Source organism: Acinonyx jubatus, chromosome D1 (genome assembly GCF_027475565.1).
Source record: "Acinonyx jubatus isolate Ajub_Pintada_27869175 chromosome D1, VMU_Ajub_asm_v1.0, whole genome shotgun sequence".
NCBI lineage: Eukaryota > Metazoa > Chordata > Mammalia > Carnivora > Felidae > Acinonyx > Acinonyx jubatus.
Genome location: NC_069390.1, coordinates 55,583,654 through 55,606,531, shown reverse-complemented (window position 1 = coordinate 55,606,531; position 22,878 = coordinate 55,583,654). Strand labels below are relative to the sequence as shown.

Here is a 22,878-nt window from a genome sequence, read left to right as displayed (position 1 = left end):
AATAATTCATTCTTTCATTCATTCACTCTTTTGACATGCGTTTTCAGGAAGCCTTACAATGTACAGGGACTTCACTGGGCTCTGGTCCCTATCCTTGAGGAGGCCCAGCTGGTGGAAAAGACAGATGAAGGGGTCTCCAGGAAGACAGAGGAGGCCCTTATGCCTGCCTAGGGTATCAAGGAAGGATCCCTGGAGGAGGTGATTCTTTGTTGGAATGTGGACAAGGAAGGGGAGGGTGTTTCTGGCAGAGAGGCCTGCTGGAGATATGAGGGCACAGGGTACCTGCAAACGTTTGTGTTTGCAGGAGGTGAGGCTGGGAGGCCATCAGAGGCAGGTATCAACAGTTCTCAAACGTGAGGCTACAAATTTGGCTTTTGTACAGTGGGTGCCAGCCAAGGAGCCCTCAGTGGTTTATAAAGCAGGGTAGAGGTGTGATCAAATTTGAGATTTAGGAGGTCCCTCGTGCTGCTGGATGGAGGATGGACTGGATGCGGTGAGAGTCCAAGTCAGAGACAGTAGGGCACAAAGTGGGGCCTTGGCTCCAGGGCTAGTGTGGTAGGGCCAAATCAGGGGCCTTGAATGCTAGGCTCACTGCAGCCTTCTGCCCCTCTTCTACATAGCCCTCCACAAGCCCTGACAGTCAGAGTACTAGAAAGACAGATTGGAAAGTGGGCAGTTTGTCAGTGATGCCCTGGTCCAGTCCTCAGGTCACAGCCAGGAATCTGAGCCCTAGAGCAGACAAGAGGATGGCCTACAGCCCTTGAGTGAGTCCACGGGGGCCTTGTGCCCCTGTACCCTCTTCCCAAGGCTGCTGCTTCGGTCTGACTCCTCTCCTGGGGAAGCAAGGATGTGGCTCTGGTAGATGAAGAGTCCAGAAGGATAACTGGCTCCACCTGCCAGACCCATGTAGGCCCTTTCCTCTCCAACTGAGGAGGGGAGCCCTCAGAGCTTCCTGAGTTCTCTCTTCTCCCTCACACCCATTTTTCAGCTGACGAAATTGAGACCCAGAGAAGAGAGGCATTCGGCTCCTGCGATAAACACAGCTCTCTGGACCTTGAGGCGGGTGTCAGGTGTGGGAGATGGAATAGCTGGGTCCTAGCCCTGGCCCTGCCACTGGGCAGCTGGATTCCTGATTCTTTTTTTTTTTTTTTAAGTTTATTTATTTATTTTGAGAGCAAGAGCGAGAAAGAGCGCAAGCAGGGGAGGGGCAGAGAGAGGAGGAGAGAGGATCCCAAGGAGGCTCTGCACTGGCAGTGCACAGCCTGACGTGGGGCTCGAATTCATGAACCATGAGATCATGACCTGAGCAGAGATCAAGAGTTGGCCGCTTAACCGACTGAGCCACCCAGGCGCCCCTGAATTCATGATTCTTGAGGAGACTCGGCTGGTGAGGGGTAGAGCTCCTACAGCACAAGCTTCTGGCCCTGGCCTGGACCTTGTGGGCGGCACTGCTCCCAGGGCACACTCCCCTTCCACACCAGCCTGTGTCTCTGCAAGGCACAGCTGAGGAGGACAAAACAGGAAGAAACCACATACCGTCTGCTCCAGAGAACCGTGGGCCTCGGCTGGTCCCTTCTCTGGGCCAGACCCCACCCTGCCCAAGGGAGTCAGATGATCTCATCAGCACAGCTCAGCCAGGCCAGGCCCCTGTCCTCAGCCCCACCAGCTCTCCCAGCGTGGGGTTGGTGAAGAGGCCTGGCTCCGGTCCCTGGAGTTTGTTGACGTAACCAAGCCTCCTGAGTGTCTGGGCTTGTGCTTGACCTAGACCCTCCCCAGGGAAGGGGGTGGACCGGGGGGAGGATCGGGGGCTGCACGGGTGTGCAGTGTCAGATGCCTGCCATCCTCCGGTCTCACCCAGAGAGACCAGTGGGGCCACGTGCGCCCATTGCCACTCTCCTAGTGGGAAAACTGAGGCCCCACTTGAAATCAATCACCGAGCCCTGTTTGTGTTCCATCCTTACATCTGTCAAACTGTGCCCTTGTCTCATCCTGTGGTCCCTGCCACAGCCTAGACCACATCCACCCAAAGCTCTGTCTTCCATCTCCCCAGCCAGTCCATCTTCTTTTTACAGCCAGAGGGATCTTTGTTCGGCAAAAGTCTGACCTCATCACTCCCCTGCCTGAGCATTTTACGGCACCCTGGGGACTGAGGATAAAGGCAAACCAGGGCCCTGCTGACATCTCTGTTCTCAGCACTCACCCCTGTCCCTTGTACACGACCTGCAAGGCCAGGAGCTACATTCAGTTCCTGGAACCAGCCATGCCTTTAGTCCCCACTCGGTGTTCCTTCTGCCGCTGGATGGACCTTTCTTCATCTCTGCAGCTGGCACACTCCCACTGTTAGCTCAATGACAGGGGAGATCCATGTCCTGCCCTCGGGAGCTCAGTGTAGACAAGGGACCTGAAGACCCATAATCCGAGGCAGGCATCAGTGCACCAGAGTCCTGCAGGAGCCCAGGCGGGGAGGGATGGTCTGCAGGGAGGGGACGCTCAGTGGGGGAGGCAGCAATGGAAAGGCCAAGTGCACATGGAGGCACAGGCATCTCTGGCAGAGGGAAGAGTAAGGGCTGAGGCTGGGTAAGGCGTGTTGAAGAACACAGCCGGAGCTGCCAATATACCAGCAAATGTGGTTGGAAAAGAGGCCCAAACTAATGCTACTAATAATACAATTACTGAACACTTACTGTGTGCCAGATGTACAACACTCCAATCCTCACAATGGCTCTGGGAGGTAGGACTGGTATTATCTCCATTTAATACCTCAAGTGGGAAAACTAAGGCACAGAGATGTCAGTTAGCTAAGGTAGCACAAGTAGAAAGAACAGCTACTGGGCTAGGAACCCAGGCAGTGTGGCTCCAGAAGCACACATTCTAAGCTCCTACAATACAGAAGGACTGGGATAGGGAGGTTCTCAGGCGGCAGGGGAATTTAGCTCCTCCGCTCTCTGCCCAACCTTCTTGGGACCCAACTTGCCTGGGCTCACCCTCACACTAGTCACAGGGCCCCAGAAGTGCTGTCTCCTTCTGGGGAAGGAAGTCTTCAGGGACCAACTAAAGGGATTCCTTCTAATTCTCCCACTGGTTCCCATGGGAAGTTTGAGGCCAGGGATGCCCTTTTAAGCACAGCCTCCTAACCACAGCTGCCCATCAGCTTCCCAGAACTCTTCTGGGGAGGAATGCTTGCCTGTCAAGCATCTCTTGCCATGGGGAGCTCCCTCCCTCACTGCATGGTAATCTTGTCCATTCAAAGTGGATACCTGGCCCAAGCCGATCAGCTAGAGCAGCCATACAGACCCCTTACCAGTGATTGGTTTAGAGGAAACCAATTAAAGTTTGTTCCAGGAATTTTGGTGGAACCAGCATGAAAGGTTTTCTCCCTTTTCCTCTAGGATTATTAGTTGTAAGAGCCATGGAAGCCTGGTGCTTCTAGAAAGAATGTGGGTGAGAATGTAGGAAGCAAGTAGAAAGTCAGGAGAAAGGATATAAAAAGAGAGCGCTGATGACATGACGGCACTTGTAGATTTAGCCATGCCTGGTCTAGGTCTACCTTTGACTTTTTCTTTACATTAACTAATCCTTTTCTTGCTTAAACTACTTACATTTGTCACTTGCAATCAAAGCCTCTCTGACCCATATGACACCAAAAGAACAGGCAACAAAAGAAAAAAATAGATAAATTGAATTTCATCTAAATTTAAAACTTTTGTGCGTCAAAGGACACTATCAACAGAGTGAAAAGGCAGCCCATAGAATGGGAGAAAAGATTTGCAAATCATATATCTGATAAAGGACTAATATCCAAAATACACAAAGAACTTCCACAACTCAAGAGCAACAACATGACAACCTAATTCCAAAAATGGCAAAAGACTTGAATAGACATTTCTCCTAAGAAGATATACAAATGGCCAACAAGTACATGAAAAGATGCTGAAATCACTAATCATTAAGGAGAATCGCCTCACCTCACACTCATTAGGATGGCTATTATCCAAAACCAGGAAATAGCATGTGTTGGTGTGGATATGGAGATATTGGAACCCTTGTGCATTGCTGGTGGCAATGTAAAATGGTGCAATTAAAAAAAAAAAAGCCCATAGAATTGCCGTAAGATCCAACAATTTTACCCCTAGGTAAAAATAATTGAAACTTACTTTTATTTATTTATTTATTTATTTATTCATTTATTTATTTATTTTTTCAATATATGAAATTTGAAACTTACTTTTAAACAGACTCAAACAGATTATTTATACACCAACGTTTATAGCAGCATTATTCACAACAGTCAAAGGTAGAAACAACCTAAATGTTCGTCAATGGAAGAATGGATAAACAGACAGTGGTCTATCCATACCACAGAATACTATTCAGCCTTAAAAAAGGAGATTCTGATACATGTTATAACGTGGATGAACCTTGAAAACATTATGCTGAGCAAAATAAGCCAGATACAAAAGGACAAATACTGTATGAGTCCACCTATGAGAGGTACCTAAAATAGTTACATTCATAGAGACAGAAAGTAGAATAGCGGTTACTTGGGGCTGGGGGAGGGAGAAATGGGGAGTTATTATTTAGTGGGTAGGGGGCTTCAGTTTGGAATGATAAAAAGTTCTGGAGATGGACAGTAGTGAGGATTACACAATGCTGTAAATGTATTTAATGCCACTGAACTATACATTCAAAAAGGGTTAAAACGGTAACTTTTATGTGTGGTGTAAGAAACATATTTTTTGTCTTTGCCCCTGATTCCTGACACAAAGCCCCTACATTCCTTGGAATTTCCTGAGTAATAGGAGCATCTTTTGTTCTAATGATTGACTCTTGGCAGGCCCCTGAATGATTTCAGGATGGGGGCTAGTTGCCAGAAAGAACAAACCTTGATTAGAAGCTTGGAACTTTCAGTCCTGCTCCCTAACCTCCAGGGAAAGAAGAGGGGCTGGAGGTTGGGTTCAATTGCCAATGACCAAAATAATGTAAGCAATCATGCCTCTGTAATGATGTCCCCCCTAAAAAAAAAAACTCCAAAACTTGGAGAGCTTCCAAGTTTGGTGAAGACATCAAAGTGCTGGTGAAGGGTGCCTGGGTGGCTCAGTCAGTTAAACGTCTGACTTCAGCTCAGGTCATGATTTTACAGTTCATGAGTTTGAGCCCTGCATCAGGCTCTGTGCTGATGGCTCAGAGCCTGGAGCCTGCTTTGGATTCTGGGTCTCCCTCTCTCTCTGGCCCTCCCCGACGTGTACTCTGTCTCTCAAAAATAAATTAAAAACGTTTAAAAAATTAGAAACAAAAACAAAGTCTGGGAAGATGGTGCCACTTACGTCATATCTCACCCTATGCATCTCTTCCATTTGGCTGTTCCTGAGTTGTATCCTTTATGATAATCTGGTAATAGTTAAATAAAGTGTTTTCTTGAGTTCTGTGAGCCATTCTAGCAAATTATCAAACCTGAGAAGGGAGTCATAGGAACTCCTGAGTTCTAGACAGTCAATCAGAAGCATGGGAGGTCCAGGACTTGTGACTGGCATCTGAATGGCGGGGGGTGGGGGGCAGTCTTGTCCTGTGGGACTGAACCCTCACCTAAGTGCTAATCCTCAGAGTTGGTGTCAGAATTGGTTGGCATCATGAGGGGAAAAACCTACACGTTTGGTGATGCCTTCCTCTGGGACAAAGGTCAGGCAGGCTGACTGCCCATTATGAAAGATTCAAGTTGCCTCTGGTCTAGGCTCCTTTCTTGTAATGGAACTCACCGTGTGTGCAGGTGTTATTTGGCCTTCTTTCTAGTGCCTTGTGGCAACTGGGGCTTGACAAACTGGTGCTGATACTGATATTCTCCCTGGTTCTATTGCCGAGGAACAAAGTTCTTTGTCTAGAACCAGGAGTCTTAGGTCTTCTGCCAGCATCCATTAAAATGTAGTAGGCTAACTTGTTAGCTTCGATGTGTGGTAAACTCATAAGCCCTTCATGGTTCTTGATACTTACTACCTGCATCAGAATCTCAGGTGGGAGATATAGGATATTTGTGTTCTTGACAATTTATTATGATAGTCATCCAACTCAGGCTTGTAGGAATCTTGCCATAGAGTGAAACCTTGGAAGAGTTGGTTTTCTTTCTTTTTTTTTTCCAGACTTTACTTATTTTTTGAGAGAGAGAGTGAGCGGGGCGGGGGGGGGGGGGCAGAGAGAGAGAGAGGGAGAGAGAGAGAATCCTAAGCAGGTTCCACAATGTCAGCACAGACCCTGACGTGGGGCTCGAACTCATGAACCCTGAGATCACAACCTGAGCTGAAATCAAGAGTCAGAGGTTTAACCAACTGAGCCACCCAGGCACCCCAAGAGTTGGTTTTCCTAAGGAACTGGCACTTTCTTCTTCTGGGAGGCTGCTTCTCCTTTCTTGTTCCAGCACCCAGAAAGCTCAGGGTTGAATTTCCCTGTGCTTCTATCTTAGCATCAACATTGGTCTCAACCTTCTGTGCAACTTGTAGTTTCCTGCTTCTGTTTTCCAAAAAATTAATATATAATCTACCTACCGTAAAATTCGCCCTTTTAAACTGTACAGTTCAGTGGCTTTTAGTATATTCATGAGATTGTATACAACGATCTCTACTATCTAATTTCAGAACATTTTCCTTACCATAAAAGAAATCTTGTACCCGTTAGCACTTGCTTTCCATTCCTCCCCCTCCATCTTGTGGAAATTACTTACTTATTTTCAGTATTTATGGATTTGCCCATTCTAGATACTTCATGTAAACGGGATCATAGAATACGTACCATTTTGTTTCTGGCTTATTTCACTTAGCATAATGTCTTTAAGGTTCATACATGTTGTAGCATGGATCAGAATTTCATTTTTTACAGGCGAGTAATATTCCGTTGTAGGGATATACCGTGTTTTGTTTATCCATTCATCAATTGACAAACATTTGGGTTGTTTCTGCTTTTTTGGCTATTATGAATAACACAGCTATGAACATTTCTGTATAAGTTTTTGCATAGATACACGTTTTCAATTTTCTTGGATATATACCTAAGAGAGGAATTGTTGGGTCTTATAGTAACTCTATGTTTAAATTTTTGAGAAATTCCCAAACTGTTTTCCAAAGTGGCCGCACCATTTCACATTCCCACCAGCAATGTATGAGAGTTCCAATCTCCCCACATCCTCCCCAACGCTTGCTATTGTCTGTCTTTTCCAGGATAGCCATCCTAAAGGGTGTAAGGTGGTATTATATTGTGATTTTGATTTATATTTCCCTAACTACACCTTTTCTATGTTGTTGTTCACCTTTTACCATTTTATTTTATGTATTTCCGACTGGAGGCCTGACATCTTTTGTAGAACAAGTACCCCCATGGAGTAGGAGAGTCATAGCCTTCAGGGCTAGACTGTCCCCAATTTGACTATTAGCTGTATGACCTTGAACAAGTTTGACAACACTCTGAGTCTCAGTTTCCCCACTTACTAAACTTAAGTTACAGTATTCACCTTTCATAGTTGTTGTTACTGTAAAGATAGATCTACAATAAAGCTGTGGTGTAGGCCTGGCACAAAGTGAGTCCTCAATGAATCTCACTAAGGCTGGGAGTCTGACAGGGAGGTTTCTGAGACCCAGGATGGGGGTTGCTGGATTTTAACCTATCATGTGCTTTATGCCAGGAACTTTTTATCACAGAGGCATTTCAGGTTACCTCACACATTGGCCCCTCTGAGTCTCTATATCCCCTTTGTGACATGAGAAATGAGGCTGTGTCCCATCACGTCAAATGCTGGCAAATCTGTAGGGTTCATCCTAACATCTTGCAAGTTTTGTCTCTCACTCAACCATCAGACTAGCTGCAGCCTAAAGGAGTATCTCCTCCTTCGGATGAAGGGCTCTCCAGTGTGAAGAGCGAAGTGAACTGAAATTTGTTGAGGGCCTACAGTAATGTTATGTGCATTATCTTATTTGTCACTCCATGAGTCGGTCAGGTATGCTCTATCATCCCATTTCACAAATGGGGAAACTGAAATTCCAAGAAGTTAAATAACTCATCTGAGATGACACAGCCAGCAAATGCTGGTGTGGGGGATTCAAACCCAGCTCTGATTTCAACATCTGATTTCTTTTTCCCTGTACAGAGTGTTCCTCCCCCCAACCTCTGCTCCCCAGTAGGAGGTGCTCAGGAAACTTCACTGACCTGAATGGCTGGTTCTCAACCCACTGGCTTGACAGAGACAATGTCATCCCTTTGAGCTGAGATCTACCTCCTAGACACCACAGGTCAGCTCTCTCTTGGGGCCACAGCACAGCCCTCACTCTGTCCCGAGCCCCCAAAACCAGTCCTGTGTGGGGAGTCAGGATGCCAGGCTCTGCCCCTACTACCACAGACTTAGCCCACCCAGGCCTCAGCTTTCATCCCAAGCTGGCTAAGCAGAAGGCTGGATCCGCTCGCTCCAGGGTCCCTGGCATCCAGCATGGGGCTGGGCACAGATGCTGCAGACCTAGCCTAGGCCATCTCCACAGACCCATAGCTGCATCTTGCATTGGCCTGCCCTCCCACAGGAGTCGTTAGTGACAGGGCCAGCTCTAGGGAAGGGGGAATAGGAGGATATCTCCGTATGCCCAGGCCAGGTTTCTGGACTTTACTAGACATGCCAACAGTCAGAGAGGAAGAGTCAGAGCTGTACCCATCTCAAATTGAAATAGAAACCCATTTTAGAGACAAATGCGGAAATGGCCCCAGGACCAGTGGGGAGGACTCCGGAGACACAGCTTCCTGAGAGTCTTGCCTGGTCGCTGCTACAGTGAGCACCGTTCACCAGGCTCTGCCAACTCATCCCTCCTCCAGGGAGGACAAATTAGAATCCCAGGTCCCACACTTGAACTTCTCTGAACCTCAGCCTCCTCGACCGCAAAATGGGGATAACAATAATCTTGGCTGCATTTGTTAGCTCAATCTAAGTGACCGAAGCACCTAGCACATAGTAGGTGCTCAATAAATGGTAGCCATTGTTATTATCACTTAACTTTCTCTTTCAGCTCAATGTTGACCGAGTGATCTATTCATTTGTTCTTTCATTCATTTATCCATCCAGCCATCCCCACTAGGTGGGTCACAATAGTTAAGAATAAAGCTTCTGGAATTAGGTAGGAGTTGAAACCCCAGAAATGCCACTAATTGGTTGAGTAACTCTGAAAAAGCCATTTTTCCTCACCAAGTCTTCATTTCCTTGCCTGTAAAATGGGAATAATAAGAGCACCTCTGGAGGGTGCGGGAATGTCGTGAAGGGTCATTGGGACAATGATGTGGACAGAGTCTTGGAAGGAAAAGTGGGTAGCAGGTGAGCCACACAGAGGAGCCAGGCAAGGTGCCAGCCCTGCAGACCAGGCCATGCTGGGAGCACCAGACAGCGAGGCCTCCAGGGACAGACACAGGATGAGGCGAGGGCGGCCAGGAGGGAAGAAGAGTCAGCAGGCTCAGAAACAATTGCTAGGTTTCTGGACCGTGGCCTGATCCCTTTCTGGTAAACTAAGAAACAGTGAGGAAACACAAAAAAAGATCGTAAGAAGTTTAGAGGAGAAAAGCCCTAGGCAAACAGGGAGCCTTAGGCAGCGTGGAGTTGCCCCACCCAGCCAGGCCAGGGAACATGTACAGGCACACACATTGCACACATGTGCACACACACTCACAAGCTGCACATTCTCACTTGTGCATACACACCCAAGGGCTTGCACACACATACAGATGCGTCCTCAGAGGCACGGCACTTTGTAGTTTGCCAACAGCCTTCTCATTTACCATCTCATTTTATACCAAGGGGTGGAGAGAGTGTCCTGAATTGGCTTGGGACTCTTTCCAGAGCAGGCAAGATACGTGAATCCCAGACATCTTCAGGAGGCCAGGGACCTTCCGAGGGCTGTGCTGCCTCAGTTTCTTCCCCCCTGGAGGTGTCAGTGGGTGTTGAATGGCAACAGAAACCCCAGGAAAGTTTTCACCCAGCTTCCCCAGATACACTCGTTCACCCCGCTTCACTCTCCTTCAGCAAGGCACACTTGGACTCAAGAACTCACTTTCCCCACCAGTCACATGGGGTCAGCTCCAGGTTGTCTTGTGATTTAGCTGGGATGGCACAGGCAAGAGTCTGCCAAGGGCCTTGTCTGTGGATCTGGTCACCTAATCCTTCTTAGCCTCTCCCCACCATAGGCTCTGGAGGGCTCTGAGGGCAGAGCCCAGCCTCCTCCCTGGAGGGCCCTCACTAGTATATAACACTTAACAGTTTTCAAATACTCAGGAAGAGATCATCATGATCCCCATTCTACAGAGTAAGAATTTAGGCCCAGAGAGGGAACGTGTCCTGTGCCACTTGGGACTCAAACCCAGACCTACATGGCTCCCAGTTCTGTCTTCACTCTTCCACCCCTCCACCGAGGTCCCTCTCAGTCCCCATGTCTCCATCTCCTCTGCCCTGCACGCTGTGTGGCCTGGAGGCTCTAGGCACAACCAGGCCAAGGAAGGAAGGAGGACCCTCAAGGCTTCTCTGACTCCCACTCCAGCCTGTGAGGAGCCACAGTGCCTGCAAGGTGGGCTGTGTGTGAAGCTCTGAGAGGAGGTAGGGGCTCGGGCACCCTCAGGGCCCTGACCCAGAACACTCACCCAGGAGTCAGTGAGCTCCACGGTGGTCTGTGAGGCGTTGGAGCAAATTCTAACTCCAGAGCAACCCTTATAGCTAGCCAGTTCCTGTGCCACAAACTGTCACGTGCATGTTTCACAGAAGCCCCAGGAGGTAGCAAGAAACCAAGAAATCAAGGAGGGGAAGTAACTTGCCGCAGCACAGAGCTGGCAAAGGGCAGGGCGAATCCCAAGAACACGCAAGCTCATTCAGCCACTACCTAGTTGTGAACAGTTACTTCACCTTCTGAGTGTGCTGACGTTCAGAATGGGTACCACCCATTTACCCCTGAGGGCTGTTGGGAAGGTTGCATGAGATAACATTTAAGGACAGGGCTTGGCACAGGGAGGCACTCCTCAGTAACCATTTTTCTCCTCCTCCTCTCCACCCTACCCCTCGGCCCTCTCCTGATCTTTCTCTGAAAGGTCTGGAGAGAGCTGGCCCTGCTCCTTGCTGCCAGAGGGAACAATCAACCTGGCTTTCTTAGCAGTGCCTGGAAGATCCATTAAGAGAGGCTGAGACCCTGAGGTTAACAGCTCTGCTCTCCGCAGCTCGGACTCCCGATGCTACCTACTCCCCTTCAGGGCTGAGGATGACTCCTCAGCTTGAGTGTGATTTGAGGGGAAAAAAGGCTGAGCCTGGGCCACCATCCTTTCCCCAGCTCTGATCCACCCTTGAGCTTGGGCTTGATGAGAAGGCAGAAAGGGTGACTGTGCTTTGGGCCAATGGTGGCCTGGGACAGTCCCTCCCCCTCCATAAGATTGGTCCTCCTCATGGGGCACCTGGGTGGCTCAGTCGGTTGAGTGTCTGACTTCGGCTCAGATCACGATCTCACGGTTTGTGGGTTCGAGCCCCGTGGTGGGCTCTGTGCTGACAGCTCAGAGCCTGGAGCCTGTTTCAGATTCTGTGTCTCCCTCTCTGTCTGCTCCTCCCCTGCTCACACTCTGTCTCTCTCTCAAAAATAAACATTTTTTTTATTTAAAAAAATTTTTTTTAATGTTTATTTATTTTTGAGACAGAGATAGAGCATGAACGGGGGAGGGTCAGAGAGAGAGGGAGACACAGAATCTGAAGCAGGTTCCAGGCTCTGAGCTGTCAGCACAGAGCCCGACGCGGGGCTTGAACTCACGGACCATGAGATTGTGACCTGAGCCGAAGTCAGGCACTTAACCAACTGAGCCACCCAGGCGCCCCAAAAATAAACATTTTTTAAAAATTAAAAGAAAAAGATTTTTTTTTAAAGAAGTACTTATGGGCACCTACTCTGTGCAGGTAATGTCCGAGGCACTTGAGAGCACAAAACAAAGTCCTTGCCCTCATACCATTTACATTCTAGCAGAGGGACCAGTTTATTTTGGTTAATGAGTTTAGTAAATACACAGCAGGTCAGGTAGTGACCTGTGGAGAAACATAAGGAAGAGTAGGGGCAGAGAGCCAGGGGGCTGCAACCCCAGCCAAGCTGGGCAGATATCATCTGGAGTCTCTGGGTGCTCTTCTCACATCACCACCTCCTCCCCAGCCCAGAGGAGACCCCAAGCCCTGAGTCCCCAGTCTGTGCCAGGCCCTGACTCAGGGGATCTCAGAAGCAGGCCAGGGCTCCCGTGTACAGGCCTCAGCTCAGGACCACCAGGGCGTTGGCATGAAGCATCCTGAGCCTGTCTTCCACTTGTGGCTATGGGGAAGCCTTCCAAATCCTCTAATCAACTCTCGTATCCCATTGTTGAGAGGGCACTAGGACAGGCAGGGGCTTGCTTGGATTACACAGCAAAGCAAAGATGTCCTTGTTTCCCCTCCTGCCTTCTCCTCTGGCACGTCCACAAGGGTGGACTCAGGGCTGAGCCTCACGGCAGAATGCTGGTCTGTGAGGGGCAGTCTATGCCCTCAGCCAACTCCTGGTAAAGGAGCATGAGGTGCTCCTCCATTGGGCCCACCTCATCCTCCCAACTTGGACAGCCCAAATCTTGTTCTCTAAGCCCCAGGAGGCTGAAATAACTCCTTCCCAGTGTTTTAGTAAATTCTGCCTTATCTTGCTGTGTGACCTCAGGCAGGTCCTGAGTTGTCTTTCTCTTTGTGAGTTTCCATTTCTTAATCTATCAAGTGGAGGAAATGAAGTCACCTTTACCGCTGGCTGTCATAAAGAATGAGCTAGCTGGCACAAAAACAGACACTCACACCAATGGAAGAGAATAGAGAACCCAGAAATGGACCCACAAACGTATGGCCAACTAATCTTTGACAAAGCAGGAAAGAATATCCATTGGAATAAAGACAGTCTCTTCATCAAGTGGTGCCGGGAAAACTGGACAGTGACATGCAGAAAAATGAACCTGGACCACTTTCTTACACCATACACAAAAATAAACTCAAAATGGATGAAAGACCTAAATGTAAGACAGGAAGCCATCAAAATCCCCAAGGAGAAAGGAGGCAAAAACCTCTTTGACCTTGGCCGCAGCAACTTCTTACTCAACACGTCTCTGGAGGCAAGGGAAACAAAAGAAAAATGAACTATTGGGACCTCATCAAAATAAAAAGCTTTTGCATAGTGAAGGAAACAATCAGCAAAACTAAAAGGCAACTGACAGAATGGGAGAAGATATTTGCAAATGACATATCAGATAAAGGGTTAGTATCCAAAATCTATAAAGAACTTCTCAAACTCAACACCCAAAAAACAAATAATCCAGTGAAGAAATGGGCAAAAGACACGACTAAACACTTCTCCAAAGAAGACATCCAGATGGCCAACTGACACATGAAAAATGCTCCACATCACTCATCATCAGGGAAATACAAATCAAAACCACAACGAGATACCACCTCACACCTGTCAGAATGGCTAACATGAACAACTCAGGCAACAACAGATTTTGGCGAGGATGCAGAGAAAGAGGATCTTTTGCACTGCGGGTGGGAATGCAAACTGCTGCAGCCACTCTGGAAAACAGTATGGAGGTTCCTCAAAAAATTAAAAATAGAACTACCCTATGACCCAGCAATTACACTACTAGGTACTTATCCAAGGGATACAGGTATGCTGTTTCGAAGGGGCACATGCACCCCAATGTTTATAGCAGCACTATCAACAATAGCTAAAGTATGGAAAGAGCCCAAATGTCCATCGATGGATGAATGGATAAAGAAGATGTGGTATATATATATATATATACAATGGAGTATTACTTGGCAATCAAAAAGAATGAAATCTTGCCATTTGCAACTATGTGGATGGAACTAGAGGGTATTATGCTAAGTGAAATTAGTCAGAGAAAGACAAATATCATATGACTTCACTCATATGAGGACTTTAAGACACAGAACAGATGAACATAAGGGAAGGGAAGCAAAAATAATATAAAAACAGGGAGGGGGACAAAACATAAGAGACTCCTAAATATGGAGGACAAACACAGGGTTACTGGAGGGGTTGTGGGAGGGGGGATGGGCTAAATGGGTAAGGGGCACTAAAGAAGATACTCCTGAAATCATTGTTGCACTATATGCTAATTTGGATGTAAATTTAAAAAATAACATTTATAAAAAAAAAAAAAGAACGAGCTAGACATGGCAAGAAGGCAGTCCATAAACTTTTAGGTGCTACCCATGTGACAGGGGATGTTATATGCCTAACACCCATCCCTACTTGTCTGAAAAACAGCCTCCTCAGGCTTGTGGGGCCCTGGGGTAGCCCCCAGAGCAGCCCTTGATGCTTGATGGGAACTAAGTGGAAATTCAGAAAAGACAAAACCACCTCTGCTCCCAACCAGCAGACTGACAGCTACCAGGAAAAGCCTCTCCTCTGTCCTTGCGGTAAGAGGAGGAGGAAGGCATGGAAACGGACAAGGCCAGGAGGCCTGGGAAAGCTTATTCTGGGAGGAGAAGGTGTAGGCTTGAAGTAACTGTAAGGACCACCCATCCCCTACCTCAGGCCCCCCGGCTGGAAGAGGATGTAACTAGATAAATGTCGGGTACACCCATGTCTGCAAGGGGATGGGGGTGTCAGTCATGTGTGGGTCTGACCTGGAAGATGTACATGTATTCACATGGGCACACATATTCAGAACTGCACCTGTGTGTATATGGCATATGTATGTGGCCCTGGAGTACGTTTGTTCACACGCATGTTGCCTGTGTCTCTGCATGTGACGCATGCACATGCACATGTGTGCCCACTCCTGGGGTGCCTATAAACCCCCAGTTCACAGGCCGTGTTTTCCCAGGCTTGTAAATCTTTGCCACAATCCCAGGCAGGCCCAGATAACCACAGGAGATTTGTGGGGTTCCTGGTCACTGCAGGCTCTTGATTTTCCCCATGGACAAAAGCAGTTACACAAGAGGAGGAAGAAGGCTTAGAGGATTAACTCAAGTCCAGGCCCTCCCAGCTCAGCCCTGGGTGTAGGCTCCTCACAGTAGGCGTGTGCTCAAGGCCAAAAGCCCACCTCTCCGGGGGGGGTCCTCAGACCCTCTGCTGCACGTGGGCACTGACCCCTCCACAGTCACCTCCTGCCCTCAATCACTAGCAGGAACCCCTCAGTCCATGTACAATAGCCACGTATCTTACCTTTTAATCTCATATGTCCTCCACAAACTGGCCAAGCTGACCTTAGAACCCCACCTCCAGAGTTCCCACCCCCAGGCAGACACTGCCAGCTGGGTCTCAGGGTCCCCCTCCTCACCCTGCGCTGGGCTCACAGTACAGCTCTGGCTACTCCACTGGGTAAGTCTCCCCTCTTCCTTTTTTTTTTTTTAAGTTTATTTATTTATTTTGAGAGGGAGAGAGAGTGTGTGTGCATGAGCAGGGGAGGGACAGAGAGAGAAGGGGAGAGAGAGAATCCCAAGCTGTCAGCATACAGCCTGATGCGGGGCTCAATCCCACAAACCATGAGGTTATTACCTGAGCTGAAATCAAGAGTGGATGCTTAACTGACTGAGCCCCCCAGGCACCCCTTCCCCTCTTCCTGAACCCTGGTTTCTCTAGCTGTCAGATAAAGCTATTCCCTCCCATGTGAGTCCACAACTGGGAAGGCCTGTAATGAGCCACTGGCCAGCAGGAACGGTGTCCTGCCCATCCTAGGCAACCAAGGGTACTGCCCATTGGCTCCTTGCTGCTCCCAGAAGCCAGGAGGGAAACACAACCCTCAACTCACTGTCTGAAAGAGGAGACCACCTAGCCCAATCTAAGCAGAGAGCCCTGGTCCCTCTGGGATCATCAAAGGAGCTGACCCTACTTGAGGCTTGCAGGTGGCATGCCTGGTGGTCTCCTCTGAAGGGAGGAAGTTGGTCTGTCTGGCTGCACCTCAGCTCTCCTTCTCTGCAGCCTGGGCATCTCACTTTGTCCAGAGTCTGGAGTCTGCTGTTTCCCAATCATAGGAATGTGCAGAGGGGCCACAGAGAACCAGCAGCGGAAGAAGGAGCACATGCCTGTGGGTGCAATCCCTCACTGGTGCACACCAAGCACACCCAGACCCCGACACAGCTCCATACAACCCACACAGGTCCACATACATGCATATGCCCAGGCACCTGCCACACTCAGGGGCATACCACCCCTAGCTTGCACACATGCACCCACATGCAGCCCAGCAGATGCAGGGCTACTGCTCAGCTCCAGAGCAAGTTTCACACAGAGAACTTTCAGAACCAAGAAAGAGAGAAGGGGAAGAGCAGAGTCCTTAGATGTCCAGGCTCTTCCTCGGCTTCCTCCCAGAGAGGCCAAGCAGTTCCCAAGGACACAAGATGGTTTGTCTGGCCTGTTGTCTCCAGCCATCCCACACAAGCCCTGGCCAGGATGCTCAGAGAAAGCAGGCAAAGGTCCTCTCAGGAGTGTGGCCCTCAGCCTGCCCAGCCCTGTTTGTCACCAGCTTGAAGTGAGGCTTCAGACTAGTAAATCACTCTGGATTTGGGAGTCTAGAGGGCAGAATGTGGGAAAGAGGGGTTCTAGAGGGGAAAGGGCCATTCCTAGGCAGAGAGAGCCCAGCCACCCCCTGGAGCCCTCACTTCACTAAATTTCTAATCCATTCACTCATTCTGTATTTATTGAGCTCTCCTGAATGTTGGTGACCTAGTGGCGAAGAGCATTCAGTCCTTGTCTCAGACTCAGCTTGGAGTCCAGCTTCTTCAGAGCTTCAGGATGGGGTAGGTGGGGCACCAGTCCCAGGCTCCTCCATTGTGGCCTGGATCTCCTCCATGGACTCCAGCCACAGCCTGAACTAAGCCCTCCAGGTATAGACTGAAGTATGAACTTTGCTCAGAAGCATTGGTATCATCTGAGACTGTTAGAAATGCACCCTGAGGCCCTACCTTGACCTACTGAATCAGATCCCCAAGGGATCCAGGCATATATTGACATTTGAGAAACACTGATATAGAACATTCCATACTGATCTAGTCCCTCTTCCTCCTGGCCTTTTCAGGATGTCACAGACCCATTCGGGTAATAACTATATATGGGAACACACAGTGCTTTACAACATCTCATTCAATCCTCACACACCCTTATAAGGTACGTACCATTATTATCCCCACATTACAGATGGGGAAATGAGGCACTGAGTGGTTAAGTAACTTGCCGAGGATTCATACAGATAGTAGTGGCAGAGCCAGGTTTGAACACAATGCTTTGAACCAAATCACTGCCCCATTCAGCACCAGTGTCTCTATGTCTGGGTAGGAGTCAATGTGATGAGACAGGCAATAAAAAAAAAGTGAAATACCCAAGGAGCCAGTGGACCTCTTCATAAGAATCTAGGAAATACCAGATTTTACTTATTGTTTGCTTTAGAATTTACTCCCTGTCCCTAAAGGGCTGGAGGCAGCACAGACAATAGCCACATATCCCACGTTTCTATCAGAAGCAAGGCAGAAAAAACAGTAGAGAAACCTAGACTAAGATGGCGACTCAGCTTCCTGGCAGCCAAAATAAAAAGGGAGGAAAGGATGGGGCTGGCGATGGGGAGGCTGTGAGGATTCCTGAGTTGAGCCAAAGTCACAGGGATGGAGAAAAAGGGACCACTGAAGAGATATTTGGGAGACAAGTTCAATGGGACTTGATAACTGAATGGGAGAAGTGAGCAAGAGGAGAAATGGAGGAAGAAGCCCAGAATGTACCCAAGCCCTCTGCTTCTGCTAGAGTAGCTAGAGGACAAAAGGGCATATAGATAAGGACTGGGCACCATACTTCACAGTGTAGACACTGGTAAATGCATGCAACCTGTCCCCTCTTCATTCATGCTACTACCTCTCAGATGTGGGCCACTCCCATCCTCACCCTGCTTCACACAGCCTGGGGGCCCAGGACTCTCTGGCCTCTGCTCTTCCCACAACCTCTGGGAGGCTCCTGCTCTCCATCCCAGCCTCCAGAGCTACTGCCCCTGAAGCTACGGTTCCTTCCTTCCTTCAATCATCAGCTTGGGAGCTGAGGGATGGTCATGGGGAAATATTCATAGAGAGCACCGGGACTCAGGGCAGGGCTGTCAGTGGAAACACTGCAGGGCAAGGGGTGACACCCAGGAGACTCATAAACTCTCAGCCAATTCTGGGCTCTTCCAGAGGACAAGACCCCCAGTTCTCTTCGGTCTGAGACCAATTTCTCACATGCGGGCTGAGACTGAGGCTTAGCAGGGAGGAAGGGAAGAGATCACAGTCATGGTGCCTTGTGCTGTATTTTCATACCTCTTCATCTGATCATTCATTTACTCATTCTTTCCTCACCTATTGGACTAACATTTAGAGTCTCGTCCAGGTAGTCAGTCCATGACAGTGCTGACGTCCTCAGCGTTAGGAGAGAGAGGTCAGGGAGCTTTAGTCCTGTGTGCCCGTTTGCCAGATGACGAAATGAGTTCTGGAGAGGGAAACTGACTTGTCTAAAGTCACTCAGCTGAAGCTGGAACCGGCTGTCAGCCCCCCACCCCCAGCCCATGCCAAGTTCAAACCCGGCTGTGCATTAAGGGCACTGTTCTTGCGAACACCGCAAGAGTCTTTTCTACAACCTAAGACACAATGAGGTTTGCCTCTGGGGTCTCCTCAGCCCCATTTCTTTTTCTCTCCCTTCATCCTCTCTGTGTCCCCTCCAGGAGCTCAGTGATCCCACAGGGGATCACAAGGGGAATGATGACAACCCTGGATCCCCACCATTCCCTCTCCTGGGCCGTCCTCACCCCCTGATTACCATGAGCTCCAAGTACCTCCACTGTCCTGCTGAGGAGGGGCTTCTGGATTCACTGTCACCCATCCCAGGGAGCATATGGCCTTTACCAGAGGCCTTCGCTTACTCCAGAGGAGCAGCTCCAGTGCCTGTGCTTGCCTATGGAGGGACCTTTCCTGGGGCTTCTCAAACAGTTCTGCAGAAGTGACCTCTAGCATATTTTCTCTGGTAGTTTATAAGCTTTAAAATGTCCAGCTGGGGCACCTGGGCTTCTCAATCAGTTAAGCGTCTGACTCTTGGCTTCGGCTCAGGTCATGATCTCACAGTTCATGAGTTCGAGCCCTGTACTGGGGCTGACAGTGCAGAACCTGCCTGAGATTCTCTCTCTCTCCCTCTCTCTGCCCCTCCCCTGATTGCTCGCGCACATGTTCTCTTACTCTCTCTCTCAAAATAAATGAATACAACTTAAAAAAAAAATAGTGTCAGACTGCCAGAGCCAGGGTCAGAATTCTTGAACACTTAAGCTGGAATCAGGGAATATTACAGCTACAGGTTAGATTACATATGTCTAGAATGTTTGAGTTGAGATTATAGCCTTAGGGCTAGGGCTGTAGAATCAGGAACAATTATAGCTGGAATTGTGGATTAAAGGAAATCAGGGACAGAAGTGATGCCGACACCACTTTGTCCCACCTCCCTGATGGCTGAGAAGAGAGAGCTGGCCTTGTCACCCAGCCAGTCAGGGCTGGGCCAGGTCTCCTGCTACCTAGCAGGGTTCTGTTCTCCAGCCTTCCTAGAGCAGCATGCAGAGCCTCTGGCGCCAAAGCAGTCCCTGCATGGGGACAGTGGGGACAGTGGTATGCTTCTGCTCTGTCTCAAGCCTCACTGCCAGTCCATCACAGCACCCCGCCACCACAGTGGGTATATTTAGGTGCCCTCCCTAAATATGTTTCCACAGCTCCCAACACTGCCTTTTATGTCCCCTCCTCCTCTGAGTCCTCCAGGAACCTTCTCTAAACTGCCCCAATGAAGTCATCAGGAACAAGGGCTCTTTTGCTCCATCAATGCAAACGTCCTCTCCCCACCCTCGCCAAGCAAAGCCCAGCTTAATGGGTCTCCTGGTCCACCTCAGCCTGGAGCTCAGGCCCACCTGCCCTAAATTTGACCTTGCCACCTCCCCCACCCCTAGCTCCTAGGGTCTGCCATGGGTCAGGGATGAAACATCCTTGATCTTGCCCTTCTTGACTTTCCTCATTCCAGGCAGAGGGCATCCCTACCCCTGCCAGTCCCCAAACGCACACACGCACACACACACACACACACACACACACACACACACACACACACACAGAGGCCAGTATTTTCCTGTCCCTCTAGTGTTAGTCAGGAGAGAGAGGCCTCTGTCCAAGCCCCATGGCTACCCTGCACTTTACCCCAGGCTCCCCGTCCCATGCTCTATCCCAGGCCTTGCCAGAGACTCAGCATCCATCCCTTTCAGACTGCATCTGTCCAGGAGACAGAGTCACTCAGAGTGCAACAATGATGGGGCCTGGGGTCAGGAATGGATCCCCCAGACATACTTAAATGAAGGGCTCTCAGATTCCCACTTGCCCAGCTCATGAGAAGTCATTGGTCCTGTGGGGATCAGGGGCTCCTGGGGCAGGCAGGGCCCCCCCTCATGTAGAGGCTCCATCACATCCATCAGTTTTATCACCAGCAGTTTTATCACCAATAGTTAAAGAATTTTATGTGCCAGCATTTTATATCCAGGAACTCAGTCCTTACAATAACCCTCTGAGGCAAATATATTAAGTCCTCCATTTTATAAAGGAAGAAACTAAGGGGTGCAGAGAGGTTTTGACCAAAGTCTTACATGTAAAGAGTGACAGAGCTGGGATGCAAACCAAGCCTGGATAGCACAACCACGTCAACAGTCCCAGGTGGTAGCCTGCTATGAGAACCCCTTCCCTGTGATCCTCCAGGGTCCTGCAATCTCTTCCAGCCCAGCCAGTGGAGAAAATGTGAAAATCTCACTGATGGTCAGGTTTCCTCCTCAGAAGCCCTGCTCCCCTGCTGCTGAACTAGAAATAACCGACAAACCCTACCCCAGTCCCCTCATGCAGGATATACCCCCCACACCACCATGACCCCCTCCTTCACATCAGCACGTACGGCCACACACAACTCCAGCTTCCCACAACGCAACTGTGCTTTACACATGCACACACAGCACAACCATATACCAACCACACTGCCATACTCCCCCAGGATGCGTAAATCCTGCCATCCCAGTTTGGAAGACAGGCAGCAGATTCCTACTCTACAGGTGTTGGAGGACTATCACTGCAGGATAAACCCAGCCAAGCCTTGAGTCAACTCACTGGGACACTATTTTTATATTAAAACAAATGCAGTAATATTACAGAAAGGAATGCAACATCCACATGAATTCTGAAGATTAAAAAAGGAGACCTCAAAGAAGCTGTGTGTGTGTGTGTGTGTGTGTGTGAGGGAGGGATCGTTTATACTTCCTCCACCCATATCCGGGGTAAGCTTTCATTTTCCCAAGCCTTTAGGGGTGCTGGGTAGAAAAGTAAGAACCATCCTGGGTTCATGGGAAATGGTCTGTGGGCGGTAACAGCTACACAAATGCTTCTCACCTTCCATTACCTGGCTCAGCACCCCACATAGGGCCACAGATGTGCCACACACAGAATACACGTCTCACAACAGGCACAACGCACATGTATGCACCATCGCGCGGTGGCTCCTACCACACAGCGTGCACAAACCACGGGCACACACAGAACCCCTGGGTTACTCTGGCACAATCACCCACAGCTATAGATAGGTACCACACACACTTCTTGCATGTGGACACATACTACTAATCCACTGGTCACGGCGCATACACACACCACACACTACTGCGTACAGCCCAGCACACACGCATGGCCCACACTCATGTCTTACACACTGTTAACATCACACACACACACTCACCCCTGGAAACCCCACCCGGGCAGCGGGGGTAGCCTGGAGCCGGCAGGCATATCCCGTACCCTCGTGCCCCAGCACCTCCTGCCCCTGGATGCCCCGCCCCGCCCCGCACAGCGCTTACCTGGACCACGCAGCACCGCCCGGCTACAGGCTACAAGCCAGGAACGACGCTCGCTAGCGCTCGCGCTGGGAGGCGAACCCGTAAACCTTTCGCTCGGGAGCTGGGAGGTGAACCCACAAACCGAGGGGCAGCGTGGGCGGCTGAAGCTCCCACCCCGAGTGTCTCCCGCCTCCCTGCCTCCCTCGTGCCTCACAGCGAAAAGCGAGAGCGAGAGCGAGAGCGCGAGCGCCGGGGGCGGGGGCGGGGGCGTGGCCGGGCTGGAGCGCACCCAAGTTGGAGTCCCGCGGAGGCTGGACCGGACTGGTTTGCCCGCCAATTGGGCAACCTGGTGGTGGTGATTAGAGTCTGGAAGAGGCCGCAGGCGTAGGAAGGGACGCTCTGGGCTGGGACTCAGGACCCCTGGACGCTAGTCCCGGGTCCAGCATCCCTACTCTTGCCTGGCCTCAGTTTCCCTCTTTGCATTGGGGACAGTGGAAGCGGTGATTCCTCAGGTCTTCGGGGCTCTGACAGTCTACAGTTCGGAACTGGTCGAGGAGAGGGAGGGATAATAAGTGTTATTTTTTGAGTTCCACTATGTGCCAGGCATCATGCTAGGTGTTTTAATCCATTTCCTTATTTCGTCACCGTAACCATTCCAGGGGCATTCTTAACCCCATTTTACAGGTGGGGAAACTGAAGCACAGAGAGATGAAGTGACTTGCCCAAGGTCACACAGCTAGTAAGTGGCAGACCTGAGATTTGACCTAAGCAGTCCGGCTGTAGAGCCCAAGTGCCCCTACAGCCTGGCACTTGGTGACACTTCCCACACCACAGACTGATCCCTGATCCCTGATCCTCATAACAACCCCAGGAGCCTGGTGTTACAGACCCCAGGTCACCCAGCTAGTGGGACATCGTACTAAAGATGAGATGGGAGTGATGCTAGGAATGGTGAGTGTCAGGATAGTGTAACAGGAC

The 22,878-nt window shown here is 49.7% G+C and overlaps 1 protein-coding gene across 5 annotated transcripts in view; it reads right to left on the bottom strand.

Annotated features, from left to right (window-relative positions):
- P2RY6 (pyrimidinergic receptor P2Y6) overlaps positions 1-22,524 on the bottom strand; it is a 42,927-nt gene extending 20,403 nt beyond the window's left edge. For 2 of the 5 annotated variants that reach the window (XM_053203654.1, XM_053203655.1), the window contains exon 1: positions 21,922-22,523. The gene's annotated coding sequence lies outside the window, so the exon portion shown is untranslated. Of the gene's footprint in view, positions 1-10,641; positions 11,574-21,921 lie in introns of those variants that run through there. The other 3 variants (XM_027039780.2, XM_027039782.2, XM_027039781.2) reach the window with 2 other exon arrangements.
- Between the last annotated feature and the right edge of the window lie 354 nt (positions 22,525-22,878).